Source organism: Euprymna scolopes, chromosome 24, assembly GCF_053919585.1.
Source record: "Euprymna scolopes isolate OS-2025 chromosome 24, ASM5391958v1, whole genome shotgun sequence".
NCBI classification, from domain to species: Eukaryota; Metazoa; Mollusca; class Cephalopoda; order Sepiida; family Sepiolidae; genus Euprymna; species Euprymna scolopes.
Window position 1 is genome coordinate 32,397,951 of NC_136505.1, and position 22,361 is coordinate 32,420,311.

At 32.6% G+C, this 22,361-nt stretch overlaps 1 protein-coding gene across 3 annotated transcripts in view; it reads left to right on the plus strand.

The window, feature by feature from the left end:
- LOC145246640 (uncharacterized) overlaps positions 1 to 22,361 on the plus strand; it is a 122,128-nt gene that overhangs the window by 30,581 nt on the left and 69,186 nt on the right. For 2 of the 3 annotated variants that reach the window (XM_080108342.1, XM_080108343.1), the window contains exon 2: positions 7,453 to 7,472. The gene's annotated coding sequence lies outside the window, so the exon portion shown is untranslated. Of the gene's footprint in view, positions 1 to 7,452; positions 7,473 to 11,582; positions 12,983 to 22,361 lie in introns of those variants that run through there. The other variant, XM_080108344.1, reaches the window with a different exon arrangement.

The following is a 22,361-nucleotide window of genomic DNA, read 5'->3' on the forward strand; positions in this document are numbered from 1 at the left end:
GATGTGCCATCTTAGGCTATCTTCCGAGCTGGGCTGGTAACACCCAGAAAGGATAATAGTTCATAGTTTATCTTTGCGTAATGCTGGATACAATACTCTGCTATCGAAGAAAAGTTTCAACAGGTCGATGAGTTTAGTGATGCCTTCGAAGGTGGATACTGCTAGTCCGGTAGTCCTCATGGAGTTTACTGCATAACCGTCTGAATGGTGGACAAATGACAGGTCAAAATGTAGACCTTAATTTCGTCTCTGCAAGAAATTATATATTGTAATAACGAAATTCAATTAATACAGAGTACAACAGTGTGCGATTAATATAATATTTCGCCCAACATAAGTGCATTGGTGTTGCAAATGATAACATTTCACCCCGCATTAGGGCATTATGTATCTCAGTGAGACAAAGGGGTTTGAGGCTACAAGCCTCGAGTGAATTTTCGTACATCCATTTTGACCCGTTATCTCTGGAAAAACTGTCGGGCTAAAAAAATAAATTTAGCACTAAGAATAGTCTTGGCAGTTAGTAAGAACAAGCAATCTGATAGGTTCAAACAAAATCGTGGGCGGACAAACCGACCAATGAAGACCCTGCTTATTTCTACAGAATTTCTTACAATGAAAAGGAAGTTGTAACTACATGTTTTTATTAAATAGGTTCATCATGAGATTAGTTTATTTGCAGAATTAAATTGAAATTTTTAAGAAATTAATTATTTTTAATTATTTTTTTTAAGAATAACATTTACTAAAAAAAAAAGGTAGTTGCACTTTAACTTCAGAAATAAGACGAGATAAAATTATATAAAATGCAATAACAAGCGAAAGTGTAATTATTTAACTATTTTATTTACAAATTAGAACTAATGAATGCTATGCAACATAGCATTCTGTGAAATTTATTAGGCCCAACTCTTTCTCTCCACATAAATTCCTGCAGATATAAGGGAGGAAAAAAGACTTTTAGACATTAAAAAATTGTCTGAAAAAGAGATGCAAAAAAAAAGTTTTTATTCTATTGTTTTTTTTTTTTATTACCAAAACTATTAAAATGCATTCTGTTCCTATATTCGCATTTTCACAATTTTAAATTACCACGTCAGATCAGCCATGTTGTGTAATCCATGTACAAAAACTCATATAGCTGAAATCTTTTATATAAAGGAGTTGTTTGTATGTTTTTCAAGTAAGTAATGGGTTAGGGGAGGAGAAATAGGGAGGGACAAACAAGGAAGAAAGAGATAAGTTTTAATAGAAATATATCACGTTTGCTCCGAATAACGCCGCGTTGCCCTGCTAGTTGAATATATATGTAACTAGAAAGAAAGATTGATTGATTTTTCATCTCTGCCAATAGTGTTTTTTGCTTAACTCTATTTGCAACTTTCTTTGCTTACCTGTGCAGCAAAGTCGGTTACAAATATTTCTTTTAACGGAAACAAATATTTTCAGTTTTCTTTCATTTCGTTCGCAAGAATTCTATGAATTCCTCCAATCTATTTGCCACTTATCAGCATCAGATTTTTTTTGCTGCTGCTGCCAAATTAATTCTGTTTCACTTTCATTCATTCTATTTTCTTCATCTATTATATATTTATTTATTTGCAACTTTCCGTCCTCTTTATCTTATTTTAATTTCAGGTATCTCAAATAAGTTTTTTTTTTTTTTTTTTTTCACAAATACCTCCAAGACCTCCTTCATCTCCATCCCCCCAAAATCCAACCGTATGAGGACAATGGTTTCTCATCAGATTAAAATATTGATAATCATAAGAAATTTAGTTTGCATTTTTTTCTCCACTATGAACATGCATAATATAATTAAAATTTTTTTTTGTTTAGGAAGAGAGTGAGGGGTGTGCACTGTTTATCGAGGTCACTCTAGGAGAAATCATTATTTATATGAATTATGTATTGATGAGCCCAGGGAAACTCCGGTCCTCTTTCTCCATGGGGATGGTGAATTTGATCTAAATGGTTAAAAGAAAAAAAAAAAATGGTGGAAGAGGGGAGGAGGCTTAAAATCAACCAAAGGTTTATATTCAAAGTATTGGCGAAGTAGCAGTAAGGGGGGGGGCACATGCTTAACTTGTTTCTAATCTCATTTTGTCTTGTCTTTTTTCGTAGTATGTTTTTGCCTCTCCAAAATAATTCCTTTCTCATTTTCTTGCATTATCTTTTCACCATTTTCTTTTACTTCCTGTTTTCTTCACTCTCATTATCTCTTGTTCTATAGTGTCCTGTCTATCTGTCTCATATATATAATAATAAATATTAAGATTTCCTTAATCCACGTTCTTCTCATCAGAGGAAAGATTAACAAATGAATATTTTCGCGAAGCTATGAATTTGCTGGTATTGGCATAAATTGTAACTGCAGTTTATGAAAACTAGTCATAAATTAAAACTGGAATATTTTCATATTTGAGTATCCTGCCGAACAATAAATTCATATAAAGTATAATTTACATTTTAAAATTGTGTTCTATGATAAGCTCCATTTCCTATTTTGGTTGTATTGAGCTTTTTTTTTTTTTTTTTATTTGGTTGACATTACAATATAAATATTATTTATATTCGCTTAAAGTTTACAGAAGCTTTTGACTTGTAACGTTAATTTTTACTTCTTGATTAATAAATATATATATATATATATATATATATATATATATATATATATATATATATATATATATATATATATATATATATATACAGGGTGACCAAAAAAACGGGTCCCAACTCTAATTAGGCCCCGTTTCTTTCTGTTTTGTCCGAATGCAATGAAACTTTGGTCATACCTAGTTTATTATATTCAAAACATCACATCAAAACACTAGGGTCTTTGGCCTTTTTTTCTACGTTGACTGTAAAATGCTCAGAAAAACAACTGAATGTCCTCTGTTTTTTTTTTTGGGGGGGGGGGTCACCCTATATATATATATATGTGTGTGTGTGTATGTAAAGTTGGTTAGTTCTTTTAGTTGAAGAGAACTCCAGCAGTGTTCATAATATATATATTTATTGTATGTTTCTTCACAATTCTTTTCCTTGCCTCTTCACCTATTTTATTTCAGCTTTGATGAGAGAGAGAGCAAAATGAGTGGGTGAAGAAATACAAACTTTACATTCTTGATAATAATTTGTCTGTTTGCTATTTTGAGCTCTGCTTCATATTGGTAGCTTTTCTGTCAGCTGCAAAGACTCTAGTAATTAGGCCCTCAAAACAGTAGATCCTGTGTGACTCTGTTAAAAAATGTAGACAAACAAACAAGAGTTTGTCAAATAGCCGAACCACAACTGCCCAACATTTTCTGTGTAAATGTTTTTTCATTTCCTCATGCCCTAAGACCTGTCCAGATTTTTTTTTTGTTCTTTTTTCTAGGTCAATGATATTTCTGATTCTGAATTTTTGAGATGAGGATTGACTGTATTATTTGGACTACTGTTCTCATCTTGAGTGTTATTCGCACAATGTTTCAGCTGATGTAACCTCTGACTATCTGTCAAACTTGGAAGTCTTTGTCGAATCTGCACAAAATATTGTACGGAACCCTTTATTTAATCCATGAGGGGTAGCATGCTCTTGTTCCATGGGCCATGACTAGGTAGAAGTTCTAAGCAATTCTCAATTGTATTTTTTGAGTGTCGCCCGCAATGAGGATTGAACCTTCAACCTCCAGAAGTTTATAGCTTTACAACTGAATTTATCAAGTACTTTACCATTCTATTTTACGGATATTTGTGTTTATTTCTTCACATTGGAATTATTATCAGTCAGCGTTTGTCGGCTGACTCCATATACAAGGAACATTCCAAATTAATGCCTCCTATTTTTTTCTGCCTGAATGAATCCTCAGAGGGGACTGCAAATTGCATCGTTATGATGACTGAACTTATGCATCCAAGATCTGAAAGTTTCATCTCTGTTGTATATATTGATGGTGTGAGACTATAAGAAAGCAACGCTTCGGGGCCTGTGGCGCAGTGGATAGACATTGAATGTCTACAGTTCCAGGTGAGCATTGTCTGGAGATAGCGGTTTCAATCCTACCCAAAGTAGACCAGAGGTTTAGTTGGCCAAAACGTGGGGAGACGACAACTATGGAAGGCAGTAATTACTGAGGATACAGTTATGAGACTTGGCATTCCTATCCCGTCGTGGTTAATGACCTGAAGAAGGTCAGAGGATGAACTGGTCGAAACATGATAAAACAACAAGAACTATGAAGATGAGGATAACAGTCGCAAATAAATAAATAAATACATAAATTACTCATCTCAAAGGATTCCAATAAAAAATATAAAGTACCCGTTGTCATGGACATGGGTCAGAAGCAGAAAGGTGTCATTGAATGCCTCCATGCAGAAAAAATTGAACCGATCAACATTCACCAGCACCTGTTGAACGTTTATGAAGCTGATGCAGTTGATGTGAGCACAATTTAATGGGTTCTTCAATTTCGGAGAAGCGACGGATTTGAATGAAAAAACGTGCTCCAGACATTTATGACTGAGGCATCAAATGAGGTTGGTAAAAGTGCATTGAGAATGATGGTGACTATGTAGAAAAATAAATTCTGGAGCACAAAAGGTCACTCGGTTTAATGTTATCACGCCAGTCTTTGTAGCTCTCTAATGTTTTAGTTTGTGAGTAAAAAAAAAAAAAGGCTTTACTTTTGGAACAACTTTTTGTAAAGTGATCATCGTTCATTTCTGTTAACTGGAATGCGTTATATGCAAAGATACGATGAATTATGCATGTGATGCTTTTCTGTTGAGTCAGCTGTTCTGAAAGATGGAGAAGCGTTATTCGGAATCAGTTTCATTACTGTTCTGGCCATTTTCCAGTTGACCACCCGTTTTCATTTTGTTTTTCATTTCCATTTTAATGTGCATGTACATCTATTTAACACAGCCGAACCAATAGTGTCGGATATTGACGAAACATTTTCCCACCAAAGCTATGAGTTATATAAACTTTCACTAATGGATATTTCTTGGTTATAGTCAGCTAACGTTCTTCCTAACTTCCGGTGTGTATGCTACCGGAAGTGGTGACAAGGCAAATCAGTTCCTTCTCTTTTATTGTTCTTCAGTATTTCTATTGTGAATCAGTTTATTGAAATAAAATAAAAAAGGACATTATTGAAAAATGTACAATAAAAATTAACAAAATCAGTCTTTATTTGCACTTTCAATAACAAAGTAATTATTTTATTTGAAATTTTAGAAGAAATTGATTCATAAAATAAATAGTTCATTAGTTAAAACAATTTTTAAATGTGTTTTTCTATAATTCTTTAAAAAAAAAAAGTGCTGAAAGTGTTTTCAAAACTAATTTCAATAATTTTTAATTAAATAAGGTTGAAAGAAACTTTTCAATGATTATTAAATAAAAAAACAGAACGCTTGGAAAAAACATGTAATGATAATGCAGAGGGAAGCATGAGAGAGAAAAAAAAGTGAAGGAACTGATTTGCATTGTCACCGCTTTCAGTAGTAGACTTACCAGAAGTTAAGATGTACGTTAGCTGACTATTACCCATTTCTTACTAAAAAATTACTTTTACCTTCTTGTAAAATAATAGTTGTTTTTTTTTTTTTTATTTAATCATGTTTTCCTTGAATTTTCATTTACAAAACACTCTTAATGTTAAGTTAGCACTTGCCAGCTAGTGATCCTAATATTTCTGCTGGATCTATTTCTATTTTAATATGCATTCACGTCCATTTAATATGCGTTTTCTTTCCTTCACTATAACATTTATAAAAAATTCATATTAATGATTCTTGCCAATAGTCGAAGATGCTGTCATTCAAAATGGCCCTGTTACGGTCAAGGATCACACCATAAAGTGACACGGACTCCTCGTATGGTTATTAGAACATTCCTTCTTTTACCCTTCACAACCAAGCATAATTGGAATTTCAAAGCTAAATGTGCAGAACCAAACTGTATATATGCATTCAACTACAATAAGGAAATTATTAATAATTTCATCAGAGGAATTTGAGACTCAGAAATATTAGCAGACCTCTACAGTGACTCCAAAATTGATTCTAACCTGGAAGTTTTATCATTCCAAGTGCAAAAACAGTAGGGAAAACCGACCAGAAATGCAGTCAAAAACGGCCCAGCATCTTTCAACTGGGATAAAGGTACACAACCAAAATCAAGCAAGAGAAATGTTGGATATGTGGTCAAGATTTTCAGAAGCAAGATTTTTATTTTTAAAAAAATTTTTTTTTATGGAAGTTGCTCTAGGCAAGGCATGAAGCCACTTCTTGGAAGCAGCTAACAATAATAGGATTATTGCAAAGACAGGAGAGCTGTCTGATGACCTTAATTTTGAAGACCAAGCATGTCGATAGGAGGAAAACGGCCAGCATGAAGAGTTCCATGGGCTTACATTTTTTGAAAATAAAACTACTGCAACAGGAAGCTGTATTATGACGTATCAAAGCAGCAAATTGAAGGAAACCACTCGATCAACTAATTGAACGAGCTGGATCCAAAGAAGCAGAGAAAAAAGGGTTAGGGTCCCAATATATAATAATAGGATCTAATGGGTTAATATAATAAAATTATAGTCTTATTTTAATAGAATCATTATGCATATAAAACTTGAAACCTTTTTTCATATTTATTATAAGCATTCATCTTGCGACATCTGGTGTTGCAAGAACAGGCTATCTGAAGATATTGGCTTCCTGATTTAAATGCACCCAACATTGGTGTTGTTTGTTTGTTTTTATTTTTCGATTCTATTTGCAAAATCCAATTATGTTTTATTTTAATAGATAATCAATTGAAAATAAAAATAATTCATTGTTTGTAATCATGAAAAAAAAATACATAAAGTTGTCTGATAATTTTATTTCTGTAGAGGTAACATTTAACTATAGGGCCATACACTCCCAAAACCAATGCCACCCGTGGAATCATGAATAAAATTACCTATTATTAATTAATTATTAATTACTTAAATTTACTTTGCAATCTCTTTTAGTAAAAAAAAAAAAACAGTCTATGCTTGTCCACCAGTTTAGGTGCTAACAAAGTCTGGCTGTTTGAAGATCTCAACTTCATGAGTTAAATCCACTGAATATTGATATTTTTTTTTCTCTTTGCAAAACTCAACCATGTTCTGCGAAAACAAAAACAATTTTTCTTCAAAAAACAGCCAAACCATATACCATGAATAAATATTTAAAGATACAAAGAACTTAAAGCATAACTAATTTTCTTAAATTAGTGAATTAAATAACCTGGAAAGGATTGATAGGCAATAAAACAAAACAACTAATCTTTTTGAGACAAAATTTGAATGTTTTTTGTTTTTAGTAAGATTTACCCCCCCCCCTGCAAAACATTTGTTTGCTTTGTATATATTTATATTTTTCATACTTTCTGTTTAAAATATTTATGCATTTTTATATTTTATTTTGCAGATCAAAAAGACACAAATAAGGTAATTTTTCTATTCCTTTATAATTCATTTAGTGATTGATATTATTACTTAGACTGCACCTTTTCTCTCTCTCTCTCTCTCTTGCGCTCACCTCCTTCTCTTGCGTAACCCCTCTCTCTCTCTCTCTCTCTCTTGTGCTCGTCCTCTTTCTCTTGTGCTCGTCCTCTTTCTCTCTCTTGTGCTCGTCCTCTTTCTCTCTCTTGTGCACACCTCTTTCTCTCTCTTGTGCACACCTCTTTCTCTCTCTTGTGCACGTCCTCTTTCTCTCTCTTGTGCACACCTCTTTCTCTCTCTTGTGCACGTCCTCTTTCTCTCTCTTGTGCACACCTCTTTCTCTCTCACACACACAGACTTTTTCTATTGTTTACATGTGCAGCTTTTCTTTCTAGGATGCATGCCCCTCTCTCTATATCTATCTTTATCTCTCTGCCGTTCTTGTTTTTTAAATAGTTTTTTTTTTTTTTAATATCACTTTTCCTTCTTTCCACTACTCAATAATAAATATTAAAACTTAATTTCCAAGTCATCTAAAGATGAAACACATACAGAAACCTGCATTTGTCACCCGATTTTTTTTTTTTTTTTTTTTTTTTTTTTTTAATTCATATGGACATTTATATCCACATCAAATATAGTTTTCCTAATAAACCTTAAAAGATGTGTTAAAAAAGAACTGGTAATTGTCCAGCATTTATGTGATTCCATTTTTGTTTTTCCATGTCATGTTTGTTGTTGTTTGAAGATAGCAAAGCTGAACTTGTCCGACTGCTGTCATGTCTTCCTCCAGTTGTAACCCAGTTTTATTTTTTTTTTCATGTGACAATATTACTAATGTGGGACAGCATTCCTACAAAATGTATAAGTTTTTATTTCCAACCTGTTTTATTGCTTGCAGCAGGAAAAGTGGAACATAGGAATCAGAGAGTCTCAATAAAGCATCTGTTATCTTTTGCGGGTGGATGTTGAACCAAACAAAAGCTATATTTAGAAGATTTTTGGTTTTTTGTCATTGTTCTTTCTATATATATTAGTATTGGGGTAATTAATCGGAAGAATTGGAATTTTTTTAAAGTATCTGAATTTGTATTGGCATCATAAAAATTTGTCTATTTTCCAATGTCAAAAACGATTTTTTTATTTTTTTTATTTAACACTAAACTTTATAGATAATCCCCTACAAGTGAATGTTTTGTTTGTGAAAATATATGCACATATTATATGGGTTTTTACGATAATATGAAAAAAAAAAAAATAAATCAATTTTATAACTAAATATTTAGAGATTAAAAAAAATCCCTCTCTAACCTTTTCTTTCTTTTTCACTCTTGTGCATGTGTTCTGTATCTCTCGGTCTCTGTATCTCTTGCTCTTTGTCTCTGTCTCTCACACTCTCTCTCTCTCTCTCTCACTCTCTCTCTCTCACTCTCTGTCTCTCTCTCTCTCATGAACACCCTTCCTTTGCACACTCTCTCCTTTGCACACTCTCTCCTTTGCACACTCTCTCCTTTGCACACTCTGTGTGTGTGTGTGTGTGTGTGTGTGTGTGTCTCTCCTTTGCAATCTCTCACAATATTTCTCCTACACTTTCTCTCACAATCCCTCTCTACTCCTGCTCACATACTCTTTTGTGCTATTTCTCTCTCACTTCAGTTTTTCTTTTGTAATTTTTCTTTGTTTTTCATCTTTTCTCTTTTTTTTTCTCATCCGATTCCTTTTTGTATCCTTCACATTTTACTAAGTTATCCGACTGATTAAAAGTCAAAAACTACACAAGATACACTTACATAGCTTACATCATTGGATTCAATGTGATCTTACCTGGTTCTGGTAAATAGATAACTATATTATTCATTCCTTTGGGTCGTTAGGGATAGAGCGTGGGAGTGAGGCAAAAATTACCTTTTCACATTTATTCAAAAACTACACTGAAACTAGTTTAGCTTTATTTTTCTTTCTATTCTATTTAACTAATTACCAGTGGAAGAGGTTATGGAAGAGTACACTTTTAAACTTGTCTATATTTTTTTTTTTTCATGTCTCCCAACTGAAGGGGATATAAATACTTTTTTTTTTCTAATTAATGTGATGTATGGACTCCGTAAACAGTCTGCTGCATAATGAAGATCCTGTTAGACTGCCTGTAACATTATCATACTAGTATGATGATGATGTTTCTTTAAAATTTATTTTAGAAGTTGGGGTAATTTATAAATAGTGTGAATTAAATGGATGGTATCGTCTGTCTGGCATGAGTAAAAATGGCTTTAAAGGCCACTGAGAAGAAAAGGGGTTAACTTAAAGCAGCCAACCGGACTTAGTGAGGACGATGTTGGGTTGGCAAGTATTTTTATGTTTAGAGCAAATTGGTTTGTTGACATTAAAATAATTTTGTCTGCTTCAGGAGGGGGTGAATGTGGCCAGGTATTTCTGGCTGGTATTTGAGCAACCTCCCCCTCATCTCCCTCTTTCTTTCAACTTCAAACTCATCCCTTTCTCCATTCAACCAGTTTATCTTGTTCTTTTTTTTTTTCTTTAATATTATGTTGATGGGGATTTTTTTTTTCTTTTAACATTTTAAACCTGTGTATTTAAAAGATAAATGTGTGTGTGTGTGTGTGTGTGTGTGTGTGTGTGTGTGTGTGTGTGTGTTACTGGACTATTGTTTTTAATTTTCTTATTTTGTTGTAGCTATGGATGGGACAGACATTCACCCTCTATCCCACACATTCCAACCGAGAGATCTTAAGATTCTAGCTGTCCCTTGAAGTGCAATTATTTGTATCTCTTGCACTTGGTTCATCGGGTATATTTGCCAGCTAGCTTTTGAAATTCTTTTTCAGAAGTCTGGCTGCCCTTACAATTACTGGAATGATGGAGATCTTCCTAAGATTCCAGTTTCTTTTCATGTCATAGATAAGACCTTGGCATTTTGTTATCTTTTCCTTCTCAGCTCTATTTAATGCATTCCCATTGGGGACACTAACTTCTAAGGTTGCTTATTTCTCTTTTGTGTCCAATATCGCTATGTCAGGTTTAATAGTTCTGTTTTCTAGGTGCGTAACTGTAGGAATTGCATATTCATATAATTTATACCAGGAAAAAAAACAAATATGTTCCCAGAACTTGTTGCTCCGTTTGATATTCAATATTTTATAGATGGTTCAGTGGAGATATTTACATATGCCATTGTTACATTGTATAGTAGCCGTTAGAATTTTACAGTGGAATGTCAGGTGGGTCACACTTTCTACTTCTGTGTGCCAGAACCTTCACTTTGTGTGTGTGTGTGTGTGTGTGTGTGTGGATATGAGTCTAGTGTGTGCGTGTATGTTGGCAGATAATTTTACACCTTAATATTTTGTCATAAATATAACATTTTAACTATACACTATATATTAGGAATTTTTAAACTCGGCTGCTAGGCTTAAGAGGTGGTAGTGTGGACAATATTTAGCTTTATTCAAAAGAGACATGAAAAATCAGATACCTCGTATTTTTGTGAAATTTTTAACAATAGGCATTAGCTATCAATTAATATAGTCTAAAATTTTAGTTTCTTTGATATTTTTTTCAAGGTTTTTTAGCAGGAATGATATAAACACAACTTCCCATTTTAAAATTTAAATATTTTAGATTTGCGTTGAATTTTATCTGTCGTCATTAGACATTAATTAAGCAAGATTCCCTGGAATTGAATTTCTAATTAAAAAAAACAAATAATTGTGTGTGGGGGGTTAGGGTTCAGCATTGTTTCTACAGTATTGTGTATGCGCGTGTCTATTATCAAATAATCTTGTGTCTTAATACTCTGTCATAAAATATTATTTGTACTTATGCACTAGAAATACTTATTCTATTTGGAATGTTATGTTCCATTCTTTCAAAACATCAGAATTAATAATTTTCCTACTGAATATAATTTATTTTGTTGACATTTTTTTTGTTGGCATTTATTTATATATTTTTGACATTCATGTATTTTTGTGACATTCATGTATTTTTGTGATTTTTTTTTTTTTTTTTTTTTTTTTTTTACATTCATTTATTTTTTAACAAAAAAAAAAAACAAAAATATTGTTTTTGAGATGAGGATTGTTTATCATTATGATTTGGATTCTTTAGACTACCGTTCCCATCTTGAGTGCTATTTTCACAATGTTTCAAGTAATTTAACCTCCGACCTTCGAGTGTGTCGTGTCGAACTCTGAAATCTCTATTGATTTTCTAATGGAACCTTTTAAATCACTCAGGTTGTTAGTTTGTGTCATTAACCATTTAGCCACCATCACGTTTTATCCTCAGATCCCCCAAAATCAAGAGATTAGACCATTCCTGTAATGACCTGGACCCTGTTGATTGCAGCTTAATGCTGTTTCTGTGCAGTTCTAAGAGGTTCACTCTCCCAAACTTTGCCTTTTCTCTTTGAGAAGTGGTCAGTATATTGCTAATTGCATGAGGTGCCTTTACCGAGGCATGCTGACAGAGCTGTCCAGGCACATTTAGCAGGTCAGAATACCCCTTCTTGGGGATTGATGCATTCTCAGTCCCACTTTCTGACCATGGTATCACAGTTCTTGCAGTGGTTGAGAATTAAATACCCCCCCCCCTTTATTTAATCCATGAAGTAGCATGCTTCCGTGACTCTGTAGAAGTTCTAAGTAATTCACAATAGTTAATTTTGTTTCCTGCACTGAGGATTAAACCTTCAGCCTTCAAAAGATTGTAATTTGGAATTGAATTTTAATAAGTATTTTATTCATTACGCCACAGGTCTTTGTGGACTTGCATAAGAATTCTTACCCAGTTATGGCTGACGAAACGAGAACATGATACCCCGTGGATGAAATAAAGGATTCTATTCAAAATTCTGTGCAGATTTCAAATATGAATAATAAAAATAGTAATAATAATAAGAACGTGATTTTTGTCCTGCCTTGTTTAATATTATTTACTAAAACAAAGCTGGTTTATGGAAACAAATATATTTAAAAACTAGTATGAATGTAAACATTTTCGTACAGACACCACCGACATTTCCTAGTCATGTGCCCCCCCCCGTCCCGTACTCATTACTGACTCAGTGGTCTAGACAAACAACCTTGCATCATTTTTGCTTAAAAAGCTTCCTTGCAAATAGTTCTGCTACTTAACTTGAGAGGAAGAAAAAAAAAAAAAAAAAGTAAAAAAAAAAAAAAAAGTCAAAGGTAGAAAACAAATATTTAAGAAAGGAGAGAAATAGAGAGAGAGAGAGAGAGAGAGAGAGAGGGGGGAGGTGAAGGCTAAAGCTGTACAGTTAATTAGCAAAACGAGTTTTCACCTCTTTTTAGCCATGCACATTTTCAGTCCGGTCCAAAATCAAATACCGTTCTAAGCATATGTGATAGAACGAGCATCCGTGGATCTTTCGCAAGACAGAAGGTACTTTTGGACTACAAACCAATCGACTCTCTCACCTAAACCTCATCATCTTTTCCGTCCAAATAGTGTCAGGTTACTTTTCGAAACACCAAGTATGTCTTTATTATACTTTTATTTCTTTTTTTATTTAATTTTTAAAATAAAATTACAAACGTCTGCTCTTGTTGCTTAACAATATTTGACAAATTAGTGGGATAACCTGGCGTTTCTCGGGATTGTATAAGGCACCCTATGTCTGGGTCCAGCTCATAACTCCATATGAGTTTTTAAATATTTTTTACTTTTTATAATTTCTTGGGAAGGCAGGAAGGGCAAAAGGTCTAACTAACATTGATTAAGGGGTTATAATTGAAATTTCTGTAAATTCATCTTTACATTTGGGGGCACGCTCTTTTATGTTTCCTGGAAATGCAAACACTTGTGCACTGAGACTACAAACATAGAATCTCTTTGTATTATGTAGATTATTCGGACTACTGTTCTCATCTTAAGTGTTATTTTAACAAAATTTTGATCAATATAAGCTCTGATCTTCAAGTGTATCTTATTAAACTAACAAATCTTTCTGTTAAACTCCAGAATCTGCACTGAATTTCAAACAGAATCCTTTATTTAATCTACAGGAGTAGCATGCTCTCATTCCATGACCAGGTAGAAGTTTGAAGTAATTTGCAATTGTATTTTGAGTATCACCTGCACTGAGGATTGAACCTTTAACCTTCATAAGAGTTGTAACTTACAGCTGAATTTTACCGAGTATTTTATCCTAGTTTGTCAAGATACACCTTAAGAAGGTCGGAGGTTTCATCGACTGGAATATTGTGAAAAATAACATTCAAGATGAGAACAGAAGGGTTAAGTTTGAAATTTGAAGTTCGAGAAGATTCCCAAGTTTAAAGAGATGCACCTAAAGAAAAGGTTAAATTAGTTGGAAATGTGAGTATGACAATCAAGACAAGAATTCTAGTTTGAATAATTCAAATACAATTGTACCCCCCCCCATTTTTTTTTTTTTTTTTTTTTAAGCAGATATTTATATATTTGTATGTATAGGAATCTCTCCTTAACTAATTAAATGGTTGTTATATATATTTTATTTTGCTCTTTATATCAAATAGTTTCATGCCTTGTCTGGGCGATTTACATAAAAAAAATCTTTGTTTTAATCTTCATACAATAATATTGTAGTGTCTGCAAGGAACTTGACCTTTTCTAAAAAGGAAATACATTTACTTTAATAATATTGTGAGATCTGTTAGTCTATGCTATTAATAATAATAATAACTAGCAGGACCTGTAAAAATTCCACAGGGGACTCATTCATATGTAATATATTGATGTTGGCCTTCTGTAGATGTTCAGTGTAAATGGAGACGCTCTGATATTATTGTAGCTTTTTTTGTTAAAACTGCAAAAGTATTTATCTGAGCTAGCAGGGACGCCTGGCGTAGCCTGGTTGTACAGTACACTACACTTAAATATGATTTTAATTCTTGCAGATTTCGTATATATTATTGTATAGTTAATGTTCTATAGATTTTTATATATTATAAAGTTGTGATTTCAAAAATAAAAAATATCCATATGACTTGGTTACATCAGCTTGAATTGAAACTGAAACCATATACACACACACACACACACACACTTGAATTCCTTCAGCCATAATCGAAACCAAAACTTATGAAGAATTCTTGATAAAATTATTTATTAAAAAAAAATAGATGACTTAAGTGCTGTCAGCTATAATCGAAACTGAAACCAAAACTTATGAAGAATTCTTGGTGAAATTATTTATTACAAGAAATGGAAGTCCATAACAATTAAACGACTCTGACACAGAAAACAAATAACATACACGCTATCATATTAATATACAGATAGCATAATATAATAATATTGTGAGGTCTGTTGATCTATGCTCGGATGGTCTAGTCTATCCATATAACACATTGTTGGCTAGTTTTTGATCTTGAATTGGTATTTACTTTTACTTTTTTAACTCCTTACATCCAGCGGCTTCATGCCTTGTCTGTCTATATATAAAAAAAGTATCTTTATTTTAAATTTCATAAAAGTGGTGCAAAACTGGTCTGTTAGGATAATTAATTTTACCCATCCTGGGACAGGTATTTTAGATTACTATGATGCTAATTTGGATAGTTTTTAATTAAAGTTTAACAGATTATTTGTTGGTTGCAGCAGGCTAAATCTTTTTCTTCAAATCACGAGTATGAGGAAGAGGAGAACTGCTGTTGTGAGAGCCGTGGTGGTACAGGATGAAACGGGTGAGACCAAGTTGTCTTGTGAACCATGACTCGTACTAAAAAATACAAATGAAAAGCTGTGATGAAAACCGACAACAAAACAGGATAAACTTGTCTCTCTTTGCCAGTGGTACACGATGGTGAGTTGTTAGTAGGGCTGCTGCTGCTGTGGTGGTTATCATGAGGTGGCATCGTTGGAAGGTCACCTGCCATTTAAAATCATGAAGGGTCGGTTTGTCGCAATGTATAATGGTTTCTTTTAGCAGTGTTGGTATGTTAGTCTTGCTACTGCTGCTTTTGAGTATCATTTTTAATGATGATTTTGTTGGCATTCGTTTCCCTGATATCTTTCTATTAAGAATTCTTTCTTGAAGGATACCGAGTACTTATGGGAGGGACCTTGCGAAGGTTGCCAACATCACTAAGTGAAGATGTTTCTGTGGAACGAACTGGGTTTGAACTTGTGGCACCTACATTGTCAGTCAGCGTCATTAACCACTGAACCACCTTCCCCTCCCTGTTGTTGCTGATATTGTTCTGCGAAGGATAGGAAGTTGCTGCCAGTATTGTCACTGAATAAAACAAATACATATGCTATGACATCATTTTAAAAATTTATATTTAAAATATTCTATGCTAAAATGTAAATATAGTAAATATTCTATGCTAAAATGTAAATAGTTATTATGATTTAGATGTGATATAAAAAGTTTTAAGGAGCGAACCGAGCGAGAAAGCCGATGAAAAACGCCTTTTGCAGACATACAGAAAAAGTGCACACACACACACACACACACACACACACATACATACGTATACACACACACATTTTCGCTTTTATATTTATAGACTAGCGAGGGGTACCCGGCGTTGCCCGGGTGTTTGGAGGAGTGTGTGGAAACTCCGGGAATGGGGGGGGGGGTAAAAAAATGTTTTGGTAGGTAAGTATGAGGATCGAACCCGAACCCTTGAGGCAAAGTTGTAAATTAAAGTGTGAAAAAAAAAAAAAAAAAAAAAAAGTGCAACGTTAACCATTGCCCCACCGCGAGATGCTAACAGAAACACATTTGAATTTATTTAATTACTTGGATTTGGCAGGTGCCCGTTTTAATGAGTTAATGAGGTCAAGTTTGACTGCGGGATAGTATTCATTTACTGCGGAACACTTTTTATTTTTATTTTCCCAAGATGTTATAGGTAAAAGACTAATCCACATGCGGCGAGCGACAAATGTTGAATATTTATGTTCCCGAAATCGAGCAAGTTAAATAGACAGGCGAGGTTTGTTGGTAACTCTGAGATATTACAATTTATATGTGATATAAAAAAGTTTTAAAAAGTTGTGAACCGACCGACCGCTTCTCTGAAAAAAGTCTTTTGTAGGCATACAGAAAAAAAGCACACATACATACATTTTCGCTTATATATATATAGATTATAGAAGATGGAAACAAATTTTTTTTTTTTTTTTTCTCTTTCTCAGATGGGATAATTAAAAATTGTTACTATGAAAAAAAGAAAACAGAAAATTAAAAAGATCGATTTATTTAGTAGTTTGAGTAGGAATTAAATTTTTTTTTTTTTGTTTGTTTGATACCCATCATGATGAAATCTTATTTTGAACACAACAGAAAAAAGAATGGGCTAGTTTATTTCATACTCTAAGCAAAATTCAAGGATATGTCTCTTCTGATTGGCTTCCAAATTTTATGACCAAATTCCTTATAAAGGAGTTGTAACAAACTTTTCAAATAACGGTACAGGGATCTTTAAAAGAATAAGTTGCAAAAATGAATGTTTAATGATAATTTTCATATTTTCATTTGTTGAAAACTCTTCAGATATAGCGTGTAGATTATTATTTATTAATCCATGTGAAATAAATTCATTTTTGAACTACATGGTGGTATTTTGAGGACTTAAAGTGGTTTGGTTTTTAAATATGACTTTTAGTAGAACCTCCTTGAAATCTGTGCTTATTGAATGCATTTTATGGTTGGTGTGTGTTGCTATTTTTATGTAAAAGATTCACTCATAAAATAATTAACCAGTTATTAAGAAATTTGAAACATAACTGCTAGGCTTAAGTGGTCATAATGTGGACTATATGTAGTTTGATTTATTTTATGTAAAGGTGATAAAAACCCTTTTGAAAATTCAGATACTGCTGATTTTTTTGTGAAATTATAGCAATAAGTTTTAGACCTCAATATTTTCCCAAATTTGATTTTCCTTTGAATATTTTAAAGCTTTTCTTTTATTTTTAACTATCATAATATGTAGTGAACATCCCATTTTAAAATTCAAATTGCATTCAATTTGATTCATAGACATTGGACACCAATTATAAAGAAACTGAAATTCAGGGAATCGTGTTTAAGACTCCTTAAGGTTAAGGTCTTAAGTATTTTATAGAATCAAAATCATATAATTGATTTTGATCAAATTGAAATAAGGATTCTAGGTATAAGGTTTAGTATTCTGATTTTAATTTTCACAAGGGGACATGAGTCGAACAAAACTCTTCTGTTTGGGAATTTTCCCCATCTTTTAAATGCATATTCTTTTAGTATATGTGGATAAGCTTTTTATATTTTCACTTGAATATTAATCCTGTATTTAAATGGTATTTATAATTGCCTGATATAGTCTTTATAAGCATTTCTTTAAATAGATTATATTTGCTCGCCTATAGCTTACTATATAATATTTTGTGTTGATCATATATTTCAAGTTTCTATTTCTTGTCTAATCTGTGCTGATGATGGTATTTTATTTACGGAACGGAAATTATCGTACACTGATTGGATGTTAATGTTGAATTCTTCGTGCTTAAATAAACAATGTTTCCATAAATCACCATTTAGCATTTGCTTTATATACTAGCAGGTATGGCGCCCGGTGTTTCCTGGTCCTAAAATACCATTAAATATATTCAATTTTCTGCACATTTCACATTTATTATAATAAAGAGCCAATTCTCTATCGATTATGATGTTTAAGTAGTATTTACTAGTGGGACCTATGGAAATTCCACTGTTGACTCATTCTTATGTAATATATTGATGTCAGCATTCTGTAGATGTTCTGTGTAAATGGAGATGCTCTGATATTATTGTAGCTCTTTATTTAAACTGCGAAAGTATTTAAGCTAGCAAGGATGCCTGGTGTAGGCTGGTCGTAAAGTATGCTTAAATATATTTTAATTCTTGCAGATTTCATATATATTATTACAGAGTTAATGTTCTAGCGATATTTATATATTATAAGGTTGTGATTTTAAAAATAAAAATATCCATCTGACTTGGGTACATCAGCTTAAACTAGAACTTATGAAAAATATATTATATAACTTGAGTTTCTTCAGCTATAATTGAAACTAAAACTTATGAAGAATTCTTGGTAAAATTACTTATTACAAGAAATGGAAGTCCACGACAGTTACTCGGATGTAAGTGTGACACGAAATAAATAACACACACGCTATCCTATTAATATATAGATAATTACCTGATATTGCCCTTATAAGCATTTCTCTAAATAGATTATATTTGCCTGTTCATAGCTTGATTCGCTGTATATTTTGGTTTCCTCACTTTGGTGTTGATTTTATATTTGAGGTTTTTATTTATTTTTCAAACAAAAACCAAAAGAATTTTGTATCCTCTCAGAAACGATTGTATACTGATTGTCGATGTTGAGTTCTTGGAGCCTAAATAAATGATTTTTCCACAAGTTATTTTACCATTTACATGTATATAGTGTGTGTGTGTCTGGGTGTAAGAATTATGTTAATTTAAATAAAATATCTAAATAATATTCTTAAATTTTCAAAAAGGAGTTTAGTGTTTTAGTGTTATTACTATTCAAACTCCTTTCCTAGATATATGAAGTTGAGGAAGTAAGGTCTGATAACTCCCCTTGACATGAAAAGGGGGCATATTGAACTCCTTGGATTGAATGAGGTCACAATCAAACTAAGGTTGAGAAAGATTGGCTTGAATAAACATTTGCTACACACCATTGAGTAAATATGCCTTTGACCTGCTTACCTCCACTTATCTCCATCTTAAACTAATGCCTGTGTTTATTCACTTAATTTTGCACCTACTGACTTTCATATCAAATAAATTCCCATTGTTTATTCAATTGATAAATTTAGCTCAAACCGTTACACCTTCTTTCTGACTACAGTTTCTTTTTGTGATATATTTGCAGTTTTAGGAAATCAGCCAATCCTTATCTATTATATAAAGCACAAATATTTGTACGTCCTGCTAAAACTTGAAAAATATACAACAAATATCCACAAAGTTGGTATATTTTTAATTGGCATAACATTAGATGTATAATATCTAAAAAAAAAAAAAATAAATAAATAAAATAATAAAAATAAGATTCATTATGTGGGGGGGGGGGCATTTATCATGTAATGTTATCAAGACATACCCATCTTTATAATGTTATCATGTGAAGAAAATTACATCTGATATTTTTCAGTTATTTCCCCTTCTGCCAAGTTGTATGCATTTGCCCAGAGAGAGGAATGGCCTGGGCAAAAAAGAGGTGGAGGGAGAAAACCAAAGATAAGAAAAAGAGGAGAGATAGAAGTTACGCTATATTTTTTGCCGGGCAGTACCAGATAGCCATGCTAGATTAAAATAAAAAGCATTCTGAGAAGTCCTCATTATTTCTTTGTTTCAAGGCACTGACCAACTAGTGTTAGCATCCCATCAAACCTTTCGCCCCCCCCCCCAAACTTTGTTGAATAACAGATAGTTTAAAAGCATCTATTGTGGTTTTCACTCATTTTAACATGTTTTATTAGGATTTATGTACAGTGGAGTTTGTAACGGTACAACTATATCCTATAAAATAAAATGTCTGCTTTTTATGTACTACTAGCAGGGCTAGGGAAAAAGTATAACTTCTATCTTTCTCTCTTTCCCCCCTTTACCTCCTCACCCCCTCTTTCTTCTTTATCCAGCTCATTTCTCTCTCTGTACATGCACACACCCATAACTCGAGTTGGTGTAAGAAATATCATAGTTACTTCCCTTTACATGATAATAATAAAAGATTGTGTACATATTGATAACATTAGATGCTATAAATGGCCATTTCACCACCAAATGATGAATTTTTTTTTTTTTTTTTTTTTTTATACATCCGGAGATTGAGTATTTTTCAAGTTATTGTGAGACATACATACGGAAGTTTGCCTTTTATATTATAGATAGGCACAGACTCCTGTGATATTGTTGTAAACCCCCATGACACAAAATTAATATTGTCATTGGATTTCTATTAAATTTGACTTGAGAAAATTTTAAAAATCTTGATATAGGGCTTTATTTTAAACATAGAAATACCACAATTTTATATTATAGATTTTGGCGCATTTTAGCTATTATAAACAACTTATATTTTGGTAGCTATTACACTCCCCCCTCCTCCTTCAAAGTTTGACTAGTCTAATAATTGTAGTAGTTTGCCTTTTTTTTTTCTTTTTTTTTTTTCATTTACTTATAAAAAGCCGATATGAATCTTAAAAGGGAGTGATGATTTGTGTGCTTTTATTTGTTAGTTACGGTTTTTTATATTTTTATTTAGTTTTTTTAATAGAAAAACCGGTCACACCTTTTACAAATGACACAACTGTTATTGTAGAATTTTTTTACCTCGGTTCTTATTGTCCAAGTAAAAAAACATTTCTTTTGATTAAATTTCATTTTATAAACAAACTAGCAGCGAGACTCCACATTGCCCGGGATTGAATGAGGATCAACGAATGTTCCACACTTCCAATATTTTTATTGTCATCAAAATGGATGACCTATTTTTCAATCAAATCGATTGATGCCTGCTCTAGTTGGGGATCTACCGTGGTGAGTTCAGAAGCGTCACATGTCTCCCTGCAGTTGCTTGGTTCACAATATATTGTAGTCTAAATTGCATTCTAGTAAACATACTGTTAATTTTATGGAATTGGTTTTATACTAGCCTGGTTGCCTGTCGTTGCCCAGGTGTTTGGAGGTGTGTGTTGAGCAAAAAAAAAAAAAAAAAAAAGTGATAGTAGACAGGCAGGCTCGAACCCGTACTGCGAAGGAAGAAAAGAACATGGGAAAAAAACGTGACGTCTTTGCTGTTGCGCCCCTCGCCAAACCAGAAGTGACGTAGGTTTAAATTAAGGCTAGTCAATCGAAAAGAGAGGATGGCTTTCGAAAATATCGGCGAAAAAAAACGACCCCTCCCTGAAGAAAAGTGCCGAGTTGAGAGTGAAGTAATTAATGTTTTTAGCCAGTTTTTTTATATTTGTCGTCCGAAGGGTCGAGCTTCAAAACGATACCGATCTCATGAAAATCCATCGCTTCTGTCAAAGTTTTAGGCAGACAAACATACACACATACATACAATTAATCAGACAGGTGAGATTTATATTATAGATTATATTGGACGCAAGTAATATTTAAAGTTAAAAAAAAAAAGACTCGTGCGCCACCACTGAGAATCGTAATCAAAATGTTCAGCTCACGATTTATTTTTACCTCTACCGTCAATGACTAGTTTATGAAGACATGTTTACTGCAAAGCTAAAAATTAAAACATGAATCAATAGCTACTACATTATACATTCGTAATGATGGTGTTCGACCTTCACCTGGCAAATTTCTTTTTTTTTTTTAATTTATTTATTTTTTTTTTTAATAATTTTCATACATTTGCGCCGATTTTTCCGGGCTAAAACTCAAATATAAAGTTTTCTATGGATTCAAATACCTTATATATAAAGTTTCATGTCTGTAGACCAAAAACTCTAGGAGTTTGGTAGGCAAAATATTTTTAAACAAAAACATATACGTATACATAAATATATATGTGGAAACATTTATATTTACTATAAACTTTTTACACAAATATTACGCAAGTCATGTAGAATATCTGTATCTATATAATTACACGTAATAGTTAACTAAAGATGATCATCCCATAAGAAAATCGGAAAAAACTAAAAGGGAATTAATTAAAATGAATGTTTAAAAGAATATGCAAATCAGCCAGATCTTTTGCAGATGAATGCAATTCCACGACCCATATAATTGAAAGTTGCGTTTTCTTTTTAAATAAAATAGAGAAAGGGTTTTTGATATGAATATCAATGCACACACACACACAAAACGAATGTATAGGCTTGAATTAAAGT